We start from the raw sequence: 6,407 nt of genomic DNA, 5'->3' as shown, positions 1-6,407 counted from the left end.
CTCGTGCCCCTTCCTGGCTCTCCTCAGACCATTTTTGAGCTCCTTCCTTGCCTGCCTGTAATCCTGTAGAGCTGAGCTTGACCCTAGTTTCCTCCACCTTACGTAAACTACCTTCTTCCTTTTGACAAGAAGCTCTACCGCTCTCGTCATCCAAGGTTCCTTTATCTTACCCCTTCTTGCCTGTCTCAGAGGGACATATTTATTCATCACTTGCAACAACTGTTCCTTAAACAGTCTCCACATGTCTATAGTGCCTTTACCATGGAACAATTGCTCCCAATCCATGCTTCCTAACATCATGTTTTGAATTTAACAAGCAAAGGCTGATTGAGTACAGGTAGTACTGTACACATTACAGTATCAAAGGGCTGTACTGTTTGATGCACTCCCAGCAGTGTATTAAACTGGAGTTCTGAAGAAAAGTCATATCAGACTCATAACATCAAATCTGTTCCAGTGTCTACAGATCCCACTAGGCTGGTTGAGTTTCTCCAGTGTTCTCTGTGTTGATTTCAGATTTCCAACAACTGCGGTAAATTTCTTTTAAACTCATGCCAAGACAGTTAATCATTTAATAGTCTCTTTAAGCTATCAATCAAATTATGAACTCAGAATACCCCTGCTGAGATAATTGTAGTTGTTGAAATTTAGCTATACATTCAAAATGATATCATAATATCTCTTATTACTATGGTCTGTTTCAGCAGCAGGAAGAGTGGGAACATCATCAAGGGGCTGCTGAGATGGTGAGTGACTGCGTTAATAACTTATCTCATGAATAGGCGGAGCACACACTGAGCAGGAGCAGACTCGGGACTGCTGAGTCAGTGAAATAATATATTTGGGTGGTTGCATTATCCAAAACACTACTTAGGTAGTGTCTCCCACCCATCCTCCTCGTATAACCAAAAAAACGTCCTGTGTGCCAGATTGGTAAAATAACTAGTCTTTTTTTGTTCTTTATTTTTCTACAGTCTCTTTGGGAATTTAGAATAGTGGGAATGGAGGTTAGGGCAGTTGAATGTTCCTCCTGCAGAATGTGGGAGGTAAGGGTCACCACTAGTGTCCCTGCTGACTTAATCTGCAGGAAGTGCACCCAATTCCAGCTCCTCGAAACCCGCATTAGGGAACTAGAGCTGGAGCTGGAAGAACTTCGGATCATTCAGGAGGTGGAGGGGGTTATTGAGAGGAGTCACAGGGAGGTACTCACACCTCAGATGCAAGAAAAAGGCAGATGGCTTACAGTCAGGGGACAGAAATGGAACTGAGAGGCAGTGCAGGGAACCCCTGTGGACGTTCCACTCAATAGCAAGTAAATTGTTTTGGACACTGCTGGGGAGGGTGGACTTACCAGGGATAAGCTGTGGGGTACAGGTCTCTGGCACAGAGTTTGTCCCTTTTGCTCAGAAGAGAAGGGGGTAGAGGAGCAATGCATTAGTCATTGTGGATTCCATAGTTAGGGGGACAGATAAGAGGTTCTGTGGGAACAAGAGAGACTCGTGGTTGGTATCTTGCTTCCCAGGTACCAGGGTTCATGATGTCTTATTTTGTGTTTTGGGGATCCTTGAAGGAGAGGCCCACATAGGCACTAACAACATAGTTTGAAAATAGATAGGTCCCCTGGACTGGATGGGATTTATCCTAGGATTCTTTGGGAAACCAGTGAGGAGATTGCAGAGCCTTTGTCTTTGATCTTTATGTCGTCATTGTCTACAGTAATAGTGCCAGAATACTGGAGGATAGCAGATGTTGTCCCCTTGTTCAAGAAAGGGAGTAGAGACAACCCTGGAAATTATAGACCAGTGAGTCTTACTTCAGTTGTGGGTAAAGTGTTGGAAAAGGTTATAAGAGACAGGATTTATAATCATCTTGAGAGGAATAAGTTGATTATGGATAGTCAACACAGTTTTCTGAAAGGTAAGTCATGCCTCACAAACCTTATTGAGTTCTTTGAGATTGTGACCAAACAGGTGGATGAGAGCAAAGTGGTTGATGTGGTGTATATGGATTTCAGTAAGGCGTTTGATAAGGTGTCCCACAGTAGGCTATTGCCCTAAATACGGAGGCATGGGATTGGGGGTGATATAATGGTTTGGATCAAAAATTTGCTAGCTGAAAGATGACAGAGTGTAGTGGTTGATGGGAAACGTTCATCCTGGAGTTCAGTTACTAGTGTGTACTGCAAGTATCTGTTTTGGGTTCACTGCTGTTTGTCATTTGTATAAATGACCTAGATGAGGGCATAGAAGGATGGGTTAGATAGTTTGCAGATGTCACTAAAGTTGGTGGAGTTGTAGCTAGTGCTGAAGGATGTTGCAGGTTACAGAGGGACATAGATAAGTTGCAGAGCTGGGCGGAGAGGTGGCAAATGGAGTTTAATGCGGAAAAGTGTGGGTGATTCACTTTGGAAGGAGCAACAGGGATAAATAATACTGGGGTAATGTAAGATTCTTGGTAGTGTAGATGAGCAGAGAGATCTCGGTGTCCATGTACATAGATCTCTGAAAGTTGTGACTCAGGTTGATAGGGTTGTAAAGAAGGCATGTGGTATGTTAGCTTTTATTGGGAGAGGAATTGAGTTTCAGAGCCATGAGGTCATGCTGCAGCTGTACAAAACTCTGGAGAGGCTGCAATTGGAGTATTGCATTCAGTTCAGGTCACCACAGTATAGGAAGGATTGGAAGCTTTGGAAAGGGTGCAGAGAAGATTTTCTTGGATAGAGGGAAGGTCTTATGAGGAAAGGCTGAGGGACTTGAGGCTATTTTCATTAGAGAGTAGAAGGTTGAGAGGTGACTTAATTGAGACATATAAGATAATCAGAGGGTTAGATAGGGTGAACAGTGGGAGCTTTATTCCTTGGGTGGGGATGGCTAGCTTGAGGGGACATAGCTTTAAATTGAGGGGTGACTGATGTAGGACAGATGTCAGAGGTAGTTTCTTTACTCAGAAAGTAGTAGAGGCGTGGAACGCACTGCCTGCAATAGCAGTAGACTCACCAACTTTAAGAGCATTTAAATGGTCTTTGGATAAACATATGGATGATAATGGAATAGTGTAGGATAGATGGGCTTCGGATTGGTTCCACAGGTCAGTGTAACATCGAGGCCAAAGGGCCTGTTATGCGTTGTAATGTTCTATGTTCTATGTAGAATGGCATGATCAGATGCAAATTTTATTTTCTAACCCATACTGGATTTCATATCCAACAAAATTCTGCAGTACAAACACTTTCTTAATGCTCTGTGACAGCTTTAGGTTTTACTAGTGTTTAAAGGACCCAAACTGCAAAGATATTTCATTGTCACAAGATTCAAATCCTGAAAACCTCTATTCATTAGCATCACGGGAGCATCTTCACCCCCACAGAGTGCAGTGCTTCAAGGAGAAAGATGACGATCACCTTCTCAGGCACAACTGGAATCAGCAAGAAAGATTGATCTTATCAACAATGCCCACTTCCCTCGAAAACAAACAGTCAAGAAGTTTAAAACTGATGCACAACTATCTAAAGTGATGTTCTGTGGTGACTACGTAATAACCAGATCAGTCCTGCGTTCAGAACACAGCAATCCATTACTTGACAAAAAATGGAAAAGGAAATTTGAACAGTAAATAATGTGGAAATTGTGATCAGAAGGACCATTGGACCAAAGTGGGGCAATGATCTCTCAGTTTATTATTCATACCAGCTAATGAAAACTAGTTCAGAACTTCCAAACCTCCTCAATACCATCATTTTAACCTAAGACAGAATCTCCCTAAAGTCGTCACACCTGCTGTATCCGTCAGCTGTTCTGGATCCCTGGTTATTTTGTGTCTTTTTCCATCTATATAATTAACAAGACATCCTGTAACAAAAACAATGTTCTTTTGTAGAACTGAGAGATTAAAAGGCAAGTTGTGGACTGTTGTAAATCTGTACTAAAGACAGAAAATGCATGTCTGCTAATATTTGTAAAGAAATAAACAATAAGTTAGCAACCAGTCTATTGTGGCACTTTACATTGCAAATTCTTCGCATTTCACATTTCTCTTGCCAACAAACCACAGCCGTTTTGGCCGCGGAACTGATCTGTCTCTGGTGCCTATTCAGCCAGATGACATCATTCTGAATTACATCATTTGGTCGATGTGTCACTTGTGACATTTTCTGGGACTGATGACAGTGAGCTCAGTCTATGTGCTGGAGTTGACTCCTTCAGTTCATGGCTTATTAATCAGAACTGTCAAAGGGCCCGACCGCCTGCAACATTAACTAACCCCTCCCTTCTTCTTTATGGATAGACTTGATGTGCATTCCTAGCAGAGTCTGGCTTTGCGATTAAAGCATTAAACAGAGATAATTAATACACGGAAGAAGCAATGTACTCAACATTTAACAAATGACGTATTTGTTTCCAAGACCCAGTTTTCCATTGATGATTGTATCTCTGGAGGTAATAGTTTTATTACATGAAGAACAGGGAGAAATGTGCCCTCTGGTTAATCAATAACCAGATTTGAGAATCCTGGTGGTCTTTAGTCCTCCTTATCTCATGTCATTGCTGCTCTGGTTGAGAGCTGATCAAACCTTTTCTGATCTGATTCAGATCTGTGTTGCTGAGATATTCACCACATGGTGCATAGTTGAGTGATCCACCAGGAGACACAACAGAATCATTCATAAAATGCACTGAAATTCAAAAATACAGAAGCATGGAAACAGAAATAAACGTCAAAAATGTAGTCTCCAGCAGTGCCTCTTAGAACAGTAAATAAAAACAGCATGAGCTCCTAACAATTATACAGGGTGTGTATACACATACAACTACATTAATTAAATCATTTTTCTTTACAGTGGACCCTCTGAACCATGGTTAGAACTGGTGATAAGTCACACACAAAAAGAAGAGCACCTCATTTTGGGCATTGCACTAAAAAATTATACAAGCACCTAACCCATCTTCAACCACAATATGACAAGCCTGACATGATGTTTGCTTTAGAGTTCAATCAAAGTGTGGCACTAAATCTGTTTACCAGCTCCGGTTGCGAAAAGGTCAGCCCATGCAGAGAGCTGTCTGTAACCGTAGACATCCGGGAGCTTCACACCTGCTAAAAAAATTACCCTCCATGTGTAGTTACCTACAAAGCAATTAACGTAATTAGGACCTTAAAACACAAGTAAAAGACCTACCTCACAGGAAATGAAGAATGATAATTTCTTTCCACAGCTGGGACAGCAGCAGCTGATAGTCTCCCTGCTGTTATCTGTTATGCATCAAGCAAATCCCAAGCTTGTAGTTGATGGAAAGTGATACTCTGTGCTGGGATGACTGAATGTTGCAGCCTTAAAACCACAGGGTTCCATGTATTAGGGAAGAGCAAGTTAAAATCGTCCCATTGATGAAATTCTTTGAGCCTAATGAGAAGAACAACAAAAAGCTCAGAACGTTCGCAGCCCTTTTGCCTTGCTCACAATTCAACTTTGAAAGTCTGCTACAATGATGTCCAAGCCAATATTCTAAGTAATGGTGGAAAATTCCAGAGCACTAAGATAACATACTCCTGCGTTCTCAAGTAAATCAAAGGCATGTGTGGAATTTAAAGCTAGATTCAGCACAAGAAAGGGCGTCCATTCTACACTCTAACAGATGTGGTAGCATAACAGGCTAATCTGTTGAGCAGGCTTTTAGACTAGTGTAAAGTATAACTTTGATGCTGAGCAGAAATATATTCATTGCGATATCATGTGGATAAAAAGGCTTTTCAACTTCAGTAATATCAAGTATTAAGTTATAACCTTTAAATTAAATAACTCCAGGTTTATTCATTGAAAACAAGCACCGGTATCAAAGAGAGGAAATAATCAAATGGAGAATATTATTGAGTGTTTTTTAAAACAGAAAGTCAGTCTTCATTTGCTATGTTTGTGCTTCTTCTCTTACTGTCTCAGTCAGTTTGCCTGAAGTATCTAATGTCAATAGATTTTGTTACAATGCGCACTTTCAATGTGAGTTAGCCAGTTTGCCTTTTTTTTAAACTGAGCGCATCCAGAACAGTTTGAACTTATTAGTATTCCAGACAAACTGCATATGGCAAAACAGAGCAGGCGCGACTATCACCTGCGGCTGTTTATGCAAGACGTGCTGAATACTTAAAAGGGCTGGCAATAAGACAATAGCTGAGAGCTCAAAGAGATGTTTAAAAGATATAGCACAGTGCACATCCAGAAACGAAAATTTGAAATGTGTGAGATTGGCCCTGTGATCAGAGTGGATTGCTGAAGCAGTGGAGTTTTGAAACTAGCTCCAAGCTAATTGTCCACACCTCACACAAGTGTATGAGGTACTAGTCCCAGAGCAGAAACAAATCTAGTCACTTGGGGTTATAAATAGTACAGCTGTGAGACACCAGCTACAAATTGC

At 41.2% G+C, this 6,407-nt stretch overlaps 1 protein-coding gene across 1 annotated transcript in view; it reads right to left on the bottom strand.

Annotated features, from left to right (window-relative positions):
• The window catches only part of jcada (junctional cadherin 5 associated a), a 233,742-nt gene extending 228,354 nt beyond the window's left edge, over window positions 1–5,388 (bottom strand). Inside the window, exons 1-2 of the mRNA XM_043690569.1 lie at window positions 5,177–5,388; window positions 5,020–5,094 (exon numbers count right to left, since the gene is read on the bottom strand). The gene's annotated coding sequence lies outside the window, so the exon portion shown is untranslated. The remainder of the gene's footprint in view (window positions 1–5,019; window positions 5,095–5,176) is intronic.
• Window positions 5,389–6,407: the final 1,019 nt, after the last annotated feature.

The sequence above is a fragment of the Chiloscyllium plagiosum genome, chromosome 5 (genome assembly GCF_004010195.1).
Source record: "Chiloscyllium plagiosum isolate BGI_BamShark_2017 chromosome 5, ASM401019v2, whole genome shotgun sequence".
In the NCBI taxonomy this organism is placed as follows: Eukaryota; Metazoa; Chordata; class Chondrichthyes; order Orectolobiformes; family Hemiscylliidae; genus Chiloscyllium; species Chiloscyllium plagiosum.
This window is presented reverse-complemented; position numbering and strand designations above follow the sequence as displayed.